Below are 19,992 nucleotides of genomic sequence, written 5' to 3'. Positions count from 1 at the left end.
GAAATTGTAATCCTGTCTACTTTTGAACAAACCTATTTCTTGAAAAGCCCTAACAGATCAAAATAGTTTCACTGAAATTATAGTCTTAAAGTGTTTTACAGATGATTGATTATCTGTTGAGTATGTTATTTACCAAGTGCTATAAAACATAAAACAAGAAATCAATCAGACACCTATTCACATGTAGTTTATAATCTAGCAACATATTTGGTATTACAAAGCTGTACTGTTAGCTAGTTAACTAATATGTCAAAAGAGGAGAGCACAGGAGGAGGTCAGATTCCATTCTTTTGTGTTTTATGCTATTATATTAGTGAGAATTTCATGCATGTTCCCTGGCAATGTTTCTTCCAAAATTTGGTTCTAAATCCAATATCAAACTGTGGTTTTTTGAATCCTAAGTGGAAATGGCTTGGCAGGAAGAAAAAAATGAACCAGCTGTCTTTGTCCAACTGTATAAAATATGTATTTTCCAAGTATCCCATTCTTTCCACTGTTTTTTTTTTTAACCCCACAAAAGTATGTCTGCACTCACAAAGTCTGCAGATGAAGGTAGCAACAAAGTCATTCGTCTAAAGCATGACTTTTAGTTATATAACAAATTACTGGAAGTCATTCCCCTACCCAAAGGGGGAAAAAAATGCTTTCCCCAAAATGTTCTTATATAGACACGTGACCAGTATTCTTTTCTTTCCTCATAATGAATTTTTGGAGTTTATGTGACATAAACAAGGAGATATAAAGAGACTTGCCTAGAGAGAATGATCATTCTAGTTGCCTTTGTTGTTGGAGATGAAACATAACTTGACTCAAAGAATCAAGTAAAAGAGTATTCTGATTTTCTATCACCTTGTTTGAGGAAAGTCTTGGGCATGTTTTTTTTTTTAAAAAAAAAACCTGCAGCCCTCCCTCCTGGTGGTGCAGTGGGTTAAACCACAGCACTGTGAAGCTGGTGGCAGCCACTTCAGCACAAGTTCGACCCCTGACCTGGTAGATGATCCACATGGCGCAGCAGATCTCTCCTGTTTCACCCACTGCTCCTCTCAACAGTGTACAGCATCAGTCTGCCTGTTCTGCTTCCCACTGTCTCTGGTGAATACTCTCACTGCTCCTGCACCTCTGGCCTGTACCCCAGTTCTATATGCATAAATAAATAAATCTTTTTTAAAAATTAAAAAAAAATCTAATACCCTAAGAAGCAACAACCACCTTTTCTTAATATGCATGGTATCTATAATAACTAATTAATCACTTTGGAGAGTAGACAAAGCAACTGAAGATAGATAATTGTAGTAATTTCCAGTTAAACTAAGTTAACTTAGTGATTCAAGTGATTTCTTGCCTATCATCTGTTAATTGAAAAAACTAACAAAAACTTTCTCAAGCTCTTTTGTGTAGGGAGCAGGAAGCTTTCAAAACTTTATGATGTCTTCTCAGCTGCAAGAGGCCCCTATTTGTACTTGAACTAGTCCATAAAATGTAAGCAAGAGGACAATGGAGAAATTCTCTGGTTTTTTAGAGGTCTCAAATCATGTGGCCAGATGTCCACAATTATTATGTTTATAGCATCTATCTGATCTGAGAATCTCAACATGAATTCTGACAAGAACACAAGGAAACATGGGTCTCAAGCTATTCTCTACTCTCCTGCAATCACAAGTGATTTCCCACCCAGTATGACCTATCAGAGGCCTCACTGTGTGCCTGGCAAGTATTCTCACTGGACATAGTAGACAATCATCCAACTGAGAGGGCAGAATCCTCTCTACCTTCAATTTCATACACACCAAACAGTTACCCTTAGTTGAAAATAATTCTTTTCAGAAGTAGAAGAAAAGTTGGAAGTGGTTAAGAATTAATAAAATGAGTAAAATGGCATCTCTGGTCAATATATACACTTTTTCAGAGCTAAAGAAAAGTCTATGCTTTTAAAGCCTTGCCTCATTTCACTGTAGTCTGTGCAATTTCAGTCTTAGTACATGACTTAGCTCCAATTTGTTTTTAATGTGCTGCTGCTCTTATCTTCCTTTAGTGTAACTCTTTAAGAGTAAGAATCAGCATGTATCTTCTCTCCTGCAAAGTGATTTCATGCAACAGAATACGCAGTACTTTGCACTTAGCAGACTCCCAATAACTAATAAAATTAGATGTTCCAGAAAAATATGTCAATTAGTTTTGACATAACCTAAATTTTAACTTTCAAAATTACTAACCAATGATCAAATTATTAAGAGATGGATTTCAAAAATTCAGACATTTTCCATATATATGTGTATACGTGTGTGTGTGGACACACACACATACACACAGAGACATTTGTAAACAGCACAATTTTTTGCTTAAATATTATAGTAAAAACTATCTATGCCACTACATACTTATTAACTAGCTATGACATCACTCTGTCCTGAAATCACTTAGTCATTTTTTATTTTTTATTTCGTCCTCTTTCCTGACCCACTCTCCTTAAGTTTTCCTGGGACATTTCCCGTTGGGGCTGGGTCAAAGACTTTCGATTTCCTAGTTTCTATAAGATAGCTCACTGGAGAAAATGCTAACTTAGCAGGAAAGAGATACAATTCCACTAAGGAATAGCTGCACTTCAAGTGGCCTTCCCTAAGGCGGTATGAAATGGCATTTTAAGGGGGTTAAGTCAGAACTGTGGTTATTGGACAAAATCGATTCCAGTAAAAAAAAAAAAAAAAGAAACTAAAGTGTTCACTAGCTGAGCAGCACAATCAAGATTTAAGGCAGCAATTTTGACCCCATAGCAGCATTTGTCATTGTAAAGTTTTGTTTTATGGCCAAAATTTTTGGAGAGGAGTTGATAAGAGGCAAGGCAGGAAAAGGGAAAGTACTTCAAGAAATCTTGCCATGCTAATAGATTTTATTTTCCTTCAGTTTTCCCTTGATTGAGCAACAAACAGTAATATTAAAGATAAATATTATAGACCAAAAAAGGCCATTTTTATCTGAGAATTACATGCAGTAACAGAAAGCTATTGGATCTTTTCCTATTACATTTGGTGTTTCTAATGACCTGGAATATTGAAACATTTCCCAGTCCCTCAGACAAAAGCAGTTATGTTCACATAAGTAGTCACCTAATATGAATTTTCAGCATCTAGGTATTTCAGTAATTAAGATGGTCCATACTCTTGAATCTGTTTTTAATTGCAGACCAAAATAAAATGGTTTCCGTAATTTGCAGATACATCCCTGCTTTATCTTAGTAGTATCGTTTGGAGGCTGAGCTGATGGCCCTTCAAGTCCTTAGAACTGTAACTGAGTCGCAGGACTATTTTGTACCTTGTAACTTTAAGCAAGTCAATTAGTAGTCTCTCTGAGCCTGAATTCCCCCCACCTACAAAACTGGACTCTTGTTAAATGCCTTATTCAGATGAAAGGGATTTTGTGAAGGCTCAAAGTGAGGTGTGTATATGAAAACATTTTTATAAATTAAAACACACTGTGCAAACAGACTGTGTTGAACAGATAGTTTTTGGTGGGGGTGGAAGGGGTCCTTTCATGATCTCTGTTTGAGCTCTTTTGACCAGACAATAGTTGGGTGGTTTGAACTGTCCACCATGCTGTCTTCAGGCAGAACTTCCATTGCCTGGATCCAATATTGGATGGAGCATGAATGAACAGAAATCAAATCAAATCTGTTTGTGCCTGATGGATCTCTTAGTAACTAACATTTGAAAGTTGTTTTTGAAGTAGAAATTAAAGGAGAAATCATAATTCACTGGTTTAAATTCTTCAATTAAAGTGAATTGTCTGTTGCAAGTATTCTTTTCATTCTGGAGCACCTGAATTAAATGTTATAATTTATGTATTCCAGAAGAATGCGCATGAATATTCATGTTCTTTGCTCAAATTCTAGAAAACTGTTGTGGAAAGTATTCCTTTGCCCCTTGGATTTCAGCAAAGATGTTTTATTCTTCCTACTAAATCATTTTGAATTAAGTTCCATGCCAGTAGTGTACATAATATATCCTGCCAGTCAATAACTAGACTGCAGTGGCATTCATCCAGATTCTCATTTTTACATAAGTAGCTTTAAAACATGTTCTCTATATTATATCCTAATCTTATGCTGGCCAGGCAAAGTATACCTGATTGAATATAATTCAAAATAATATTACGATGAGAAAAAGTTACCAAGGAATCAAAATGGTGTTATAAAGAGTTACTATAAAATCCATATGCTCACTCTGAAAATGTTCCAAATAAGCACTGGAAACTGACAGTTTAATGTGGTACTGAGGTCAGATCAAGAAGCAGGAAGGCTCATGAAACCGAAACATATGCAACTGAAACAGCCCAAAGAATCATGGCTCCTATAAAAAGCTATAGACACTAGGCCCTGATTTCTAGTCCCAGACTTAATATACTTCTGTTCATATCAGAGACCAAATATTATTACTAGAAATATTATAAAAGCAGAGCAATAAGGCAGGTAGTGTTTGTACCAATCCGAATTAATAGTTTTTGCCACAATATAGAATAAATCTTAAAATAAATGTGAACATCTAGATTTTAAATCTTGCCCCATCTCAAGATTTCACAGGTTCATCTTGATTTAATTTAGTTGAGTGATGAGAACTGTTTTACGTGCATGATACTAAACTACAATGTATTGTCTACATAGTTTGCTGTTGGGTTTCTTGGAATAATCTCTCAGGCACAGTTAATCACACATATAGTTATTTATATATTCTCATGGTACCTTTTCAGGTGAATGTTCCAAATAATTTTTGCCTATTTTTAAGTAAAGCTTCATTTGTGTGTTTTTTTTTTAAGGCAAACTTGAAGAATTTTCTGATATCTTTTAATTCTTTTGATTTATTACATATAACACCACCAATACATTATACCATAATCCCTTATTACAAATGAAAAAACTGAGGACGAAACGGGAAACCTTGATTCAGAATATTCCATGAGGAGAAAAGCAAGAGACTTTCTAATTTCCTTTTATCTTCTGGAACTGCCTTAGAAGACATTCCCCAGGATCAGAACTCTGACAAACTACTAAGAGCTTTGAAAAATAGGAAGATGACTACTGAGACGCCCTCTAATTATCAGAAGGGAAATCAAAAGCCAATAAGACCAAATAACCTAAGCTCAGGCTACATGACCATTCTGAAAGTAAAACTCTAAAACCTAAATATCTACTACTATTCAGAAATGAATGAATGAATGAACAAGTGAATGAGTCATGAGATGCTACCAAACTGGCTTGGGCAAAGCAAGCCATTTAGAGAAATCCTCTTCTTTGAACTGGACAGCAAACCATAGACTAACATGCACTCCTCTCTTCTCTTTTACCTACCAGTACAGTCACCTGGCTCAGTATGAATTACGTCTACTGCTTTGTGATTGGGTCCAATGGGAAGCTGCACCCAAACCTCAACCTCCAGTTAAATGGGGATATGGTGAAAAAGGACTCTCCTACACTGCTGGTGGTAATGCAAACTGGTCCAACCACTATGGAAAGCTGTGTAGAGGTTCCTCAAATTACTAAAAATAGAGCTACCATATGACCCAGCAATTCCACTACTAGGACACGGAAACACTAATTCAAAAGGATCCCTCCACTCCTATGTTTACTGCAGCAAATTTTGCAAAGGCTAAGAGAGGGAAACAAATCCAATGCCAAGAAATAGATGACTGAGTCAAGAAGATGTGGTGTATATACACAATGGAATAGTATTCAGCAATCAAAAAGATACTCATGCCATTTGCAGTAACATGATGGAGGTAGAAGAGATTAGCTCAGTGAAATAAGTCAGAAGAAAAATAAAAATATTGGATAGTGTCGCCTATAGGAGGACCACAGAGAAACCAAATAAGGGGGAAAAACTAGCAGGCAACTATAAAGTGGAGACATTCAGTAAGGAAGGAGAAGGGAGGGGGGTTAAAACAGGAACAGTACAGGAGACTATGGTGATAGTTCATTGGTAACTTGGAAATTTTAGAGGGACTACAACTGAGAGGTGAAATAAAACTTTGTACAAAGTGATATTTATACACACACACACACACACACACATATCTCAGCACACAGTATTTAATCTGACATTTTCTATATTGAGCAAAGGCACAAGAAAAAACAAAAGGACCATAGATTACAGGCAGACGGTGGGCTATCTCAGCCTTCTCCTACTCTAGATGGAAGAGGTGGAACAAAAAACAAGAACTGAATTTTAAGGATTCTTTGGTTTGTGGCAACTGCTAAGTATCCCTCTATTTAGATACAAAATTATCAATTCTTAAGGCAGTGTTATAGAGTAGTGAACTCAAGAACTGACATTTTTAAAATGTAAAATGGAGCCTATTTTTGTGTTAACAAGTATGCTATAAAGTGAAAATTAGAAAACTCCACAACAATACCAGAGTCATCTGTTATAAGTCAGAAAAAAAAAATAGCCAATAGAACCAAAAATCTATAATACTAGCTCAGATACACTTCTTTCTCCCTTCACCAAAATTTGTTAAACAAAGGTACCAGTTTGTGTTGACTTTATAATGTATTTCATGACAAGCTCTTCCTCATTTGAGGAACCATTTTTGAAAATTATTTGAATAGCAAAGTATGTTTTGAATCATAGCAAATTAAAGAATTCATAGCAAATTAAATTATGCAAAACCAAATTTTGTACAGCTCCTAGACCTCTTTCCAAATTGAGAAGCGTTCAAAGAACTGTTTGTGTATATACTAGTATTCCATCTGTTACAAATTCACGATGTTTTGAGAGGAAAACGTCCATGATGATGACAGAATCTAAAACCTGATAAGCAAAAGGGCTTTGGAGACCACCTATTATAATTCCCTCAATAGAAAATGAGAATGGATTCATAAGCCAATCAGAAACTTCAACATGACAGTTTCAAATACAAAATAAAGCTAGTAGCGTGTTGCTACTGACTTTTAAAAACATATTATAGATCTTGCTCTTCCATTAAAGCCTTGCTCCAATCCTTTCTCACTAACTCCAGGAGAAATCAGATTTGCCATCTTCCTACCTACTAAATATCAAAGCCCCTGTGTGCATAGAGAGAATTCTTTGTAATTCTGATTTTCATATATTATTTCTATTTCTTATCCCTTAAGATCTATTTTTCAAAGTTGTGTGTGGGACATATGTGTGCCTACTTGTGCATGAATGTTTTTAAGAAATATCATGAGCAGATTGGAAATGAGTAGACGTCTCTCTCTGTGGTCACTGAGTAAGAACTAATAATAACGGATATAGGTAATGAATTTTCAGTTGAAATCATTGTGAAATTTCAGAGAGAAAGTCCCAAACTCTTTGAGTGTGCATAATACATGTATCATAAATTACACTAGTTGACGGGGCTTTCTTCCTGCAAAGTTAAGTACTGAATTCACAGACACGAATAATATACTAGATTCTGCCAGTTCATCAATCTCCTTTCACCCAAAGACAACACACCATTTGATAATTATTCTTTTACACCATATTCCACAGCTTAAAACCCGTAATTCCATCAGTTGAAGGGCAGGTATAAAATATGATGCCTGAAAATCCTTGGAAACCAGTTGTAAGTTTATCTATCAGGATCTGTAGAACCCTAAACTCAAGAATATCTTGTTCAACATCTTCATTTCAAAGGTAAGATCTCTCAGGACTAGAGGGGTGAAGTGCCTTGCTGCATGTCAAAGATAGTACAGTTCACAACCAAATCCAGTGGTCATTCAACAATTCAGTAATGAAATTGTTTATTGTGGTTCTTCCTAAAACCACAATGTGACCTTTTGAGTTTCCTTTCACCTGATATTCTTAATTAGTACACCACTGTCATGTTGATTCAGTGTGCACATTTTAGAAAGTAAGCCTAAACTCCAAATCCTATATATTACTATTTAAAATATTGTTCCCTCAAATTCTGTAAATCTACTCTTAAAAATGGAACATACAAGTCCCATTAAAATTTAAAGAATATTATATATACATCTCTATGTTGATTTCCTGTAGGCTTCCAACAGAAAGGGAAATCTACTAAATCTTAAGGATATCTAATTTAGAACTCTTATTTAGCATTTAGTGTATACTTCCTTGTTATTATTTCATTTATATGTGTGCTTTACCTGCCTCACCATGTCAAAGTATCTACAGAGTTTAAGTGAGGACAGTACCTCTTCCTCAGTTATATTCCTAATGCATAGCATACTCTTTTGGGGAAGCTCATCAGCCCTTTTGAGGCCACAGGCTGACTTGTATTACGGTGAACCATTTATGGACCTGGATCCTGCAACAAATTAGGAAACTCTGATTGTCTAGGATTATGTGTATCATTTGTCTTAGCTTTTATTTTTTAAGATCTTCCATTGTGCCTTTTCACATTTATACCTACTTTTAGAGTAATTACATACCCAAGACTATGCCTGGGGCCATTATGTACTCAAATATATAACTATACCATGTCATGGAAGTCTCTTTAGGGTGCTATTAGAATACTAATCCATTCTTTTATAAAACTGTACAAAATTCCCTAACATTAGAAAACCTTTTCTTTTAATCACAACACCATTTACTTTGCTTCTAATTTTTGGCCATTATAAACAAAGCTGCAATAAACAGATTTCTACACTAAGTGCTATAACTTTATATACAGTTACTTAAAAATCACCTACTACAAAACATTGTACAATAAAAACCACAGGCCTTCTGGAAACTATGGGGCACAACACACAAAAACCTTTCCAAAAAGGTAACACTGAAAAAAGATAGGAAGCTAAAAAATGGTAGTGCAGTTTTAAATATAATGAGTGGTAAACACTACAATACGCCATACTGTAACACATAAATGCTACAATAAATACGGGAGTCAACCTTGAAAAAGTCTTGAAATTTGCTTGAAGAAGTGGGCACCAGAAGGGTTGTTGCTTGTGAGTTACTGCATAGTGGTGGAAGAAAGTCATCTGAAATGAGCGAAAAGTTACGACAGTAGATGTGGACCAGAGTGGCTCCTAACATACATTGTGGAACTGAAGTGGCTGGAAACATGAGGTATGTGTATTTTGTATTTTCCCAGGCAGCTTAGTTCAGTTGCATGAACTCTCCAGCCATCCTTTAATAATGTCTTGCAAAGAAAATTGTGCAAAAACAAAGCAAAATTCATGTTATGCTCGAAGACCCCCTAATGTATCAACTGCATTGGAACAAGTCTTATTTTCATAGTAAAGTGATGTAGCAGAAGTGACTGCATATGTATCTTCAGATGCCAGAACTTTCATTCCTATGGGTTAGATTTCCAGAACAAAGATTTTGACTGAAGGGTTTGTGCCCATGTTGTTTTTGTTTTGTTTTAGATACTGCCAAATTGTATTCCAAACATTTTTAAAACTATTTTAAGATATTTTCTATTTTCATGTACTTACTTTGATATCCACTCAAGCAGGCCCTGTTCTCTAAGCCTTTGATCCTGCCTTCAGTGTCTGCCATACGAGTCCTGACCTTCCTACTTCACTTAATGTGAGCCATCACTTCTCTCAAGCTTCCAAGAGCCATTTTGCCATCATATTAGCTGTATCTCCTGGGTGCTTGGTAGAGTATTAAATCCTAAAATCTAAATGCTCTTATATGAATAAATTGCCTCTTACTCAACTTGATGTTCTCTCTCCAGTCCCTGGGCTAGCACCCTTAGGATTCGGTCTTAGAGAGACAGAGATATCTATCTATCGGTAGAGGTAGAGGTAGAGGCAGAGGCAGAAGAGGTAGAGATCAGGGTCAGGGTAGGGGTAGAGACGGATTTTCTGCCAATGCATATTAGCCTTGTCCAGTGGTTACATGACTACATAATCACTTGCCTCACTCAGCAGCTGTAGTTCTTTTTACCTGGCTTATGCTGTGAATGAACCCTAACTATTGGTCTGGTGTTTAGAAATAGAGTATGAATGTCATCTTTAAACAGCAGCAGGGTTAGTATTTAATAGTATAGAGTAGACCACTTCTGAGAGCTCAGAGGATTCAAGGGAATTTGATGATTCCGTATTTTTCAGGACATAATTGTCTCCATTTCAAGCCTCAGGTTCTTTCTGCTTTCTAACCACAGCCTGAGTTTCAGTGTAGAAGACTTGGCTGGAATTGAAAACTCTACCTTTTTTGAAGTTTCACTACTTTTTTCCCTCATGTTTTAGAAGACAAAATTCTCTTTGGAGGCTGCCAAGAAGGCCCTCTGACTTGCACACTTCACTGAAAACACCGTAATTGGTGGCTTTTCAGTCTTTCCCCCAACGCATTGCTTGTACATAGCAAGGTATCTGGTCTGATAGTTACCACACTATTAAAATCTCTCATATGCCTGAGATTTTGTCACTACCAGAGAAATCCCTTCCATCACATTCTATCCCAGTTCACCATTTGTGTAAGTTTTAACCCACTGAAAGCCAGGAACTATCAGAATCTCATCCATCACCAGGAAAGGGGTTCTTATTGTCCTCCTGTCAACAAATGATTCAGCTTCAAAATTCCATTTGGAGTCTGGGTCCTCAGCCCACTCCTGGTGCCAACTACTATTGAAGTTAGATCCTCCAAGAAACAGATTCTAAGGTAGACCAACACCCACATGGAAAACAAGAGTGAGGATTGTCCAGAGGAAGAAGCTGAACTGCAATGCAGTTGTAACAGGGGCCTCAGTCAATGTTTCATGAAGCCTGGGAGTTTTCCAAAATTAAAATTAGACAGCTGACACAGATCAGCTGACAAAGATCAGTTATTTAATGTGAGTTGTTGGAAGGGTATGATGCAGGCTTGAATAAGGCAATTCTTTTTACTCTAGAATAACTTCCAGAGAAATAAAGCAGTCCTCAAATTATATCCTTTCTTTCAATTTCATAACCTTCCATGTTGTTGTTTTTAACTGTAATGAGAAAAAAAAAACAGTGAATAAAATATTATTTAGAAATCTGCTTTTGGTTACCTTTTTGCTTAAAGCTCAGGTTCTCAGAACCTACTGATGAAGTTGAGTGAGTACTCACTATACACAGCTGTGAGGGTTCTGCAACCAGTGCTCCCTGATTGTGGAACTGAGTGTCATGGACCAGCAGGAGTGGTCTGGATGATACACCACAGCATCTATCGAACACTTCCACAACAAAAGACTATTTGAGAAAGATGTTCATAAATATCAGTATAATGGTCAGACAGAAGAATGAATGATGCTATAAATGGAGAAGACAATATGCTCAAACAAAAGTGGAGTCTGAATATTACAGTTATCAGGAAAGATATACATGACAGTCAGCATAATAAACAGTAGGAGACTGTTATAGATGGAGAAATTAATATCAATAACCACTAGTAAATTAAAATAGAGAAGTGTCAAACAAACGGGTTAAGAGATAACTTTCTCTGAGCACAAAATGTGTCCCATCGGCTGCACAAGTGCCCAGCCCTTGATTCTCTGTACTGATAAGTACCATGCACTGTGCTGTCTCAAGTGCAGGGACTGCAGAGTAGGGGAAGGTCTCAGTGCCCAAAATGAGTGCTTTGTGTTAACTATGCTAACTACTCTCCAGTCAGTTCTTAAGTTTAACAGAGAAAAGCCAGTTAAAAAAAAGGGATGAGAAGGGGGGGGGGGACGGGCAGAGGTCTGGTTCTGGTTCTACATGTTAGAAGCTTAGAAGTTATCACTCCACGTTGTCCAAAGAACAACTAAAAGCTGAATGGGTGGAATGAAAGTGGTAGAGGATTATGAGTGCTTTGTGGTATATGGTAACATACATACAGAGGTGTGAACCTATCCCTCTGAATCATGTGCAGTATTACAAACCAGTATTACCTCGGTATAAAGATAACACTTTTTTTTAAAAAAGCTGAAAAATCAACTGAAAAATATAAAAAAATATATACTGAAAAATCAACTCATGTGTGCAAGAAAAAGAGAAGACAAGAGTAAATGGCCTCCCCTAAGATTACAGGAGAGGGGAGAATGCAGGGAGTCACAGCTTCCTAGAGCAGACTTACCTAGGGAAACCAAGTGCTGGCAAGACACTGGGAACTGTGATTGGCGAGTTACTGGAGACTTGGGGCAGACAAGTCTGAGAGTGAAAAAACTCCCCAGGAGGACCCAGTTCTAGGTGAATCTGGCAATATTGTGACATATCTAGAAGCTCCAGAAAATTCCTTCAGAATATGAGATGGTTTGGGTAAAACAAAGCTGCAGGCAGGTGAGATGTGTTGAACAGATGGACTGAATCACGGACTAGAGAGCTGTGTCCAAAGAGTGTAGCCCGCCACACTGAGCATGAGACTCCTTTATCCATAAAACCCACTAGGTCCTGACTACACAGTCTCTCAATTTCCAGAATCAAGAGATAGGGTGGGGAGAGAAGCATGTGGTGCCCGCAGTTGTACCTTAACTTGTCTGGGCCTACCCAGCTGGCTTAACCCCATCCAGAGCAAGCTGTGATGCAGCTCTTCTCCCCAGCCTGAAGGACTTAATTTAAATAGTCCCTCCTAACTCCTCCAATCGAGTTGCCAGGCTAAATTGTCATTTCCTCATTGGCTCCATCATTATGAGTTTCCCTAATAAAGCCTTGTTGGGTTCAACTACAAACCAGTGCTCTGGGTGAATTCTTTCCCTGCAGGGCAAAGGACCCACTCTTTTGGGTCAGGGCATGCAATAAAAAAGTGCTGGAGGAAATTTGTCTCCTATTTCTGGCAGAGTTAAAGGGAAAGGAACCATATAAAAATACCCCAGAATACTCCATTTTTCCTAACAAAACCTGCCCTCAGGGGACACTGCTTAAGCAGAATCTAACCTGCTGGGGTATCATAAGGGCCTAAGGTACATAGGGAAAGGAACGGCTAACTCTAACCAACTACAGTCATCCTGTCTCTTTTAATGGGAATTAAAAAAACTTCAGACACATGTGTGACAATCACAGTTGAGAGGCACAGACTCCCTAAAAGACAGAGACCTGATCATAGGAATGTGGAAAGCCTCCTCTCTCCCACACCCCTCTACCATGTTACATGTTACCATGTCTACCATGTTACCATTACAGCAGTTCTTTACTTGATATATCATATTCTGCTACCAACAAAAAAATTACAGTCACTATGAATGGCAAAAACAAAAAACAATTTAAATAAACAGAGCAAGTATCATAATTATGATGCTGGAGTCATCAGGCCAAGAATTTTAAACTCTTATTAATGTTCTTAGGGCTCTCTACTGGATAAAAAAGACACTATGCAAGAAATATAGACAACATAAGCAGAGAGATGGAAACACTAAGAAAGAACCAAATATTAATGTTAGAAATAAAAAACACCATAACAAAAATATTTTCAATGGGCTCATTAGACGGACAGAGCTAAGGAAAGAATCTCTTAAGCTTGAGGCTATTTCAATAGAAAACTCCAAAAATAAAAAAGGTTAAAAAAAGGAAGTAGAATGAAGACTTAAAAAATAGAACAGACTATGAAACAATTAGATAAGGTGTAACATATGTGGGATGAAAAAATACAAGTGTTTAAAATAATGAGAATAATATCAGCTACCAAATCACAGAGCCAAGTTTCTTAAGAACATCAAACGGTATAAACACCAAAGAAAAGAGATTAAATTACTTAAATCCTCTTTCCTCCAATTTGATAATAATCAGAGGAAGATTACATTTAAAAATTCTATGGCCTAGGTAACTCTGACCAGGTATCTTTGTCAGTCTTCTTCATTCACTTTAGTGTGTCAACTCATTCAATTCAATCAGACTCTTGAGACCCTTCAATTCTACTTCTGCTTGCTATGCCAAAGAAAATTCTTAACCCCAGTCATGGGGTTTTAAATAAAGGGGGTCAAATAAGGTGTTTTTGAACATTTTTAAACTCACAGATAAGTAATCATGCTATAAAAATAGAGAAGTTGTTGCACTGTAAATATAATATTCCTAACCAACCCAAGACGAACTTTCATTTCTAATGAGAACTGGCAAGATCACCTAGCATGATCTTTGAATTTAAATAAACCTAATTCAAGACCTGGCTCTGCTACATAGTAGCTTTGTTTTCATGGGAAATTATTTAATTTGTCTAAGTTTCAGTTGCCTCTTACATAAAGTAGATCTATTAATGACACCTATTGTGTTGATTTGCAGTAAGGGTCACTTTTCAATAAGCAAACAGCATAGTACACCAAGAAGTTCCTTAATTTAGTGTTGTTCTTATTATTGCTGGTATTAATATCAATCACTGTGTAAGTAGTCTTTCTCAGAGTTCTTGGGTTGTCAGAAATCAGCCTAACAGAAGCAGAGTAAGTTTTTTAGTATTTTAAATTGTGGCCCTCCAGAGAACCAGCAACCAACTGTGCTTGTTTAATGTGGTTTGTTCTGCACCATATGTGTGTGGGCTTTTAATAAATGCTATTTGATGATGATGATGAGTTCCTGGAGACAGAGTTGTGTTCAGCAGAGTCACTACATTATGCTTGGCCTAACTTTCTGCTACTCAACTCCAGGAATGCTCTTGTGAGCCATACAGAAACTTCTGAAATTTCCATTTGAGGTGAAGTATCGCTGCCAGGAGCATCATGAAGGGAGTCATTAACCCTCATCCTTTTTCTTTTGGCTCCTTCCAAACTGACCCTCAGAAGGGCTTTCTCAGCAGGCTGCCCTGGAGTCCCCAACAGTCCTGTGCATTCCACTGCAACACTATCTGCTGTGCTGCCCAAGAAAGCATGGGATGAACACAGTGAACCAACTCCCAAAGTCCAAACTGTGGAGAACTATTTATCACAACTCCACCAGAAGGAAAAACAAAACCAAGGACTCACCTAATCAAAATGAGTTTGCAGCTCCAGGGATTCAAAACAGGGTTTAAACTTTTTAAACAGTATTTACATTAAAAATAGTGATACAGGCCCTCCCTGGTAGCGCAGCAGGTTAAAGCACAACACTGAGAAGCTAAAGCCACTTCCGCATGAGTTCGATCCCCGCCTGCCCCGGAGGTGACCACATGGCGTGGCAGACCTCTCCTGACCCGCCCGCTGCTCCCCTCAGCAGTGTACTTCGTAGATCTGCCTGTTCTGCTCCCCGCTCTGTAACTGGTGAATCCTCTCACCCTCCGCATCTCTGCCTGTACCCCAGTTCTGTATGAGTAAATAAATCTTTTAAAAAAAATAATGATACGGTAAAATACCATGCCTGAATAGTAACTTAATAGTAACCATAACTTAATAGTAAAGAGACTGAGTATAAGAAGGATATTTCATCCAATAGGAAACAGGCAGTTCAAAAGAGCACAAGTTCTCTATCAAAGGTAGGTAGTTTTCCAATCCAATAGGCACTTGCAGCTGAATGTGTCTTGCTGAAGTACTCCTCGTTAGTACAAAATTCCATTTACCAATGGTATCTGAATCTGAGGTCCCTTTTATTTCAGATGTGCTCTTATTTTTTAGAAGATAAAGTATTTTTTCTTGGATTAAGATTTATTTCTTACCTATGAAACTTCTACCCTCCTGACAAAAGTTGTAGCTGTAAAGGGTCTAGTGCCTGCTGGACTAACTGTCCAAGTAGGACACTTGGGACAAAGTGCTATAAATGAACAATGATTCCTTTCAGACAACCTGGGTTCTCCAAACACAGAATAGCTATGATGCTTTGCCAGATCAAGAGAGAGCCCTGTGTTTAACAGCGATGACCTGGACTTGCAGCCACGCGATGAGCTTTGCAGACAGTTTGTGTATGCAGCCTTAGACCTGGTTTCCAAGGTTCCTTGAGACTACTGCTGAAAATAGCCAAGACAAGTAAAAAGAATTTGAGAGACAACAGAAGACAGCAAATCATATTTGGGGCAAAGACACAGGGAGAGGCCTCTGCTAGGAAAACAAGAGGACTATGAGTTTCATATCAAGAAGACATAGAAATGAGAACCCTTGCCTTACTGCACCTACAATTGTGTCTTTGCTGGTATACTCCAAGCCAGACTTTGACCCATTTAATCAAATTTTACAGCCACTTGATGAATCATTTCATCAAGTTTTAAAATTCATTCACAGATACTTTGCAGCAATATTCCAGGTATTTTATTCATTTTTATTTTATTTTTGCATCATGGACGAGTATGTTGTTACTGGCAGTGTGTAGGAACTAGTCCTGGTGACCTCTCTATGAACCCACCAAAAAAGTCAAAATTTGCAATTTCTTGTTCAGTATAAAACAGAGCTTTGACCCTGAGGACTTTGTTGTGGTGGCTTTCCCCAGGAAATCAAAAAGACTGGTCCCTTCCAAAGTCCCCAGAGCAGTTCTGTTGTAAGGTTCTCTCAGGGGCCTCTGAATAAGCAGATTCCTACTTCATGGGTTAAGTACATGTTTTCACTGATATCCTGAAATCCAAGTTGGTACACTCTAAATCTCGAATCTCCTAAGGGTTGTCAGGAAGACCAAAGGAACAGAAAAAAAAAAAAGGGAACTATTTTTCAAAAAAGAAATGAGCTATTATCAAACATAATAGGAGTGGATCTGCTTGTGCTGCATGATTGCATCAGTCCTCCCATATTTTAGGAATGTCTCGTTTCTTTTGTCGGATCACACCATTGTTCTTGCTGGCTCTTCTCCTGTAGAGAGCAAATACATTCTCTGCCAATTATAATTAAACCTCTTACACCTCTGCTGGGAACATTCTGTAGGTTGGCCTATATTTCAATTTCCTTGGATGCCCTTCCTGTTGGCCTTATTTTCCTTATGTCTCACCTATCAGTGCTCCCGAAGAAGTTAGATGTTGCTAATCTACTGCTCACCCAGATGTTGACATAACTTTTGTCACCAGCAGTTCTACTTGTCAAAAGTAATTGTGTGTGCTATCAGATGCCCAGAACCCAGAAGATTATATCTTATGGTAAACTTTGGTGACATCCTTTTTCTCTTCTTTGCCCAACTATGGGGTTACTCTCTCAACTGGAAACAGTGCTCTGATAGAGCAAGTTTCCATCACCATCCATTATTTCCCAAAACTTTGTGAAAAAAAAAATCTAAATTACAAGCAGAACAGAACACAACCCTATAACTCTAACCTTAAAATATTTCTCAGACAAACTGAGATGCAAAGAGGTCAAGTGATTTTTCAAGTAAGCCTGTAATATCGCGGTGGGACTAGACCAAGAAAGAGTTAATTCTTACCATAACTGCTGAACAGTCATATGTCTCTAGGCTTCCAATTTATTTCAATGACAATTTAAATTCCATAATATCATAAACCAAAGATATCTTCATGTAAAATCACATAGTCCTCGCCAGTTAAAAAATTCTCCTCGGTTTTAAAATGCTTATACATGCCTCATCTTCTTTAGGTTTTCACTAAAGCAAACTCTAAAGAGAAAGCTAATGAATATTTTTATTCTTTTCATAGTTCAAACTCTCACTGACCTCAGAGATCCTGGGAAATCTTCCCTATCAAGAGTCCTGCAAGAATTATAAGGAAGCATACTAGGCAGAAGTGATTTCAATGAATAGATAGCTGCTTATGACAGCAGTCTGTGAAGGGGAAGCTTCAAAATTAATGTGAGCACTGAAAAAATGGTAACTCTTATTCTAGACAGTAACAATTCTTATAAATTAGGCTTCATAAAAAATGCAATTTTATCCAAGTATTAATGCTAGCAAAGTTATTCCCTACTAAATATATATGCCTTAAGTCTGGTCCACAGTCCCTTCAAAATGTATGTGTGTTTTCATCCATATAATCTTTATTTACTGAGAGTTTGTGGAAAATTATAATGTACAGAATAGAGGGGTTTAGGAGGCAGAGTCCCTGCATAAGAAATCACACCAAAAAGTACACATTATATAATTTCCTGAATATCAAACACCAGAAAATGAAATTCAGTTAGGAATGACAGACTAGTGGTTTCTTGGGGAGAAGACATGTGAGCAAAGGCAGGAGAAAGGCTTTGGAGATGATGTACATGGTCACCATCTTGATTATGATGATAGTTTAATGGATACACAAATCCAAAATTATATGCTAAAAATATATCGAAGTTATTATGATCAATTATAGCTCAATACAGCTCTTAAAATGCACAAATACTAAATGGAAACAATTTTAAGTAAACATAGGAAATAAGTAACCCATATTATTCACACAGACTCATTAATTACTTCATTTGATAGTCACAGTATGACTTCAATGCAGTAGATGTTGTACTAGATGCCTAGAGCAGAAATAGTTTTGCAATATGACAAAGGACTTCAGAGTCAAAGGACTTCAGAGATTTGTAAAATAATAGACATCATTCATTTGGGAAAGGGTAAGCTATGATATACGTTTAGAGCAGTTGTTCATGTTCCTTATATCTATTTTACATTAAAATATTAAGTAAATGTAATGAATGAAGTTAGCAATGCCTGCTAACATAAAGCCCTTTTTCTCCAGTAACTGTTTCTTTGTGATTCTCACTAGTTAACCCTTGTTCCTTGGGTAGGAAGTAGTATCTTCCCTTTTCAGTTTTGAGTTTATTAATCCAAAATCATCACTACTGGTTACCCAGCTTGGTAATGTAGCCAATTCTCCACTTTGATAGGGGACTTGTCAGAAATCTGGCTTTGGCCCATGCCTCTTTTGCTACCTGCAACTGGGGGCATTTCATTGCTGGGTAGCACCTCCTCAAAGGTATTCATGAGGAAAGAGGAGGTAAACTCAGACCTATCTAATATTGTGAGAATCATAAAATCTTAAAACTGCAAGTAATCTCCAAGGTTATCTACTGAACTCCCACTCAGTGCTGTAATCTCCTCTAGCCTATCCCTGACAGAGAGTAACTGAAGGCAGCTTCTGCTTGAAATCTTTAGATAACAGAGCCAATGCTCATTTATTCCAATAATAACTTGGATGGTCATGTTTTAGTTCTTTTATGTCTTAATAGTTCAACTAGAAGCCTGGTGAGTTGATTAGAAATAATATTCAAATTTTGACTAGGGAATAGTAAAGTGGACTTCAGTTATTTTTTCTATCTCTCTGTCTATCTCTCCCTTTCTCTTCCTTTCTTTCTCTTTCTCTCTCTCTCTCTCTCTCTCTCTCTCACACACACACACACACACACACACACAATTTTTCAGGCAAAAAACTTTGGTTCAGAGTCTTCATCCCACAGGGATATTTCCTTATTCACTAAAATTTTTAGATTATTCTTGTTTCTACAACAAGGTGTCACCTGTCTGACTGATTCAAGTCTCTAAGGTACACATTATATTTGAGATGGGATGAAGTACAACAGGATCATGTTTGACCATGAAGAAATAGGATGTGAGAGATAGTGTGGGGTCAGGCACTAGCAAACCTTGAAACCCAGTCTAGTGCAGAAGGTATACTGAGAAAGGAAGTACTATAGGAGAGTAAAATATTTGTTATACTCAGACAAGCAACTGGGAGGGGAAAAAAAAAAGCATAGAAATGCACTGTCAGTAGCAGATATCAAAGTGTAAATGATATCTTTACTTTAAAAGCCAAGAGAGGTTGAATGTAGGTATTTGAGGTCAATATGAAAAGGCCACTAGGCACAAGAAAACAAAGTACCAATCTGAGAAGTACAAAAACCCCTGACTGGGAACTGTATTTAGTTTTCTAGTGATGTCATGTCAAGTATCACAATTTTAATAGATAGAATAACACAAATTCACAGATTTGTAGACTGAAAGTCTGACCATATATCACTCTCTAAAATCAAGGTATGAGCAGATCTACATGCCTTTTAAAAAATCAACAAGCCGGGCCCTCCCTGGTGGTGCAGCAGCTTAAGGCACAGCACTAAGAAGCTAAAGCCACTTCTGCATGAGTTCAATTCCTCCCTGCCCCAGAGGTGATCCACATGGTGTGACAGACCTCTCCTAACCCACCCTCTGTTTCCCTCAGCAGTGTATTTCATCAGTCAGCCTGTTCTGCTCCCCACTCTGTCTCTGATGAATCCTCTCACTGCCCCTGCACCTCTGGCCTGTACCCCAGTTCTGTATGCACAAATAAA

The sequence above is a fragment of the Condylura cristata genome, unplaced genomic scaffold (genome assembly GCF_000260355.1).
Source record: "Condylura cristata isolate star-nosed mole 26May11 unplaced genomic scaffold, ConCri1.0 scaffold00003, whole genome shotgun sequence".
NCBI lineage: Eukaryota > Metazoa > Chordata > Mammalia > Eulipotyphla > Talpidae > Condylura > Condylura cristata.
The sequence above is the reverse complement of the archived record's forward strand: the minus strand, read 5'-3'. Positions refer to the sequence as shown.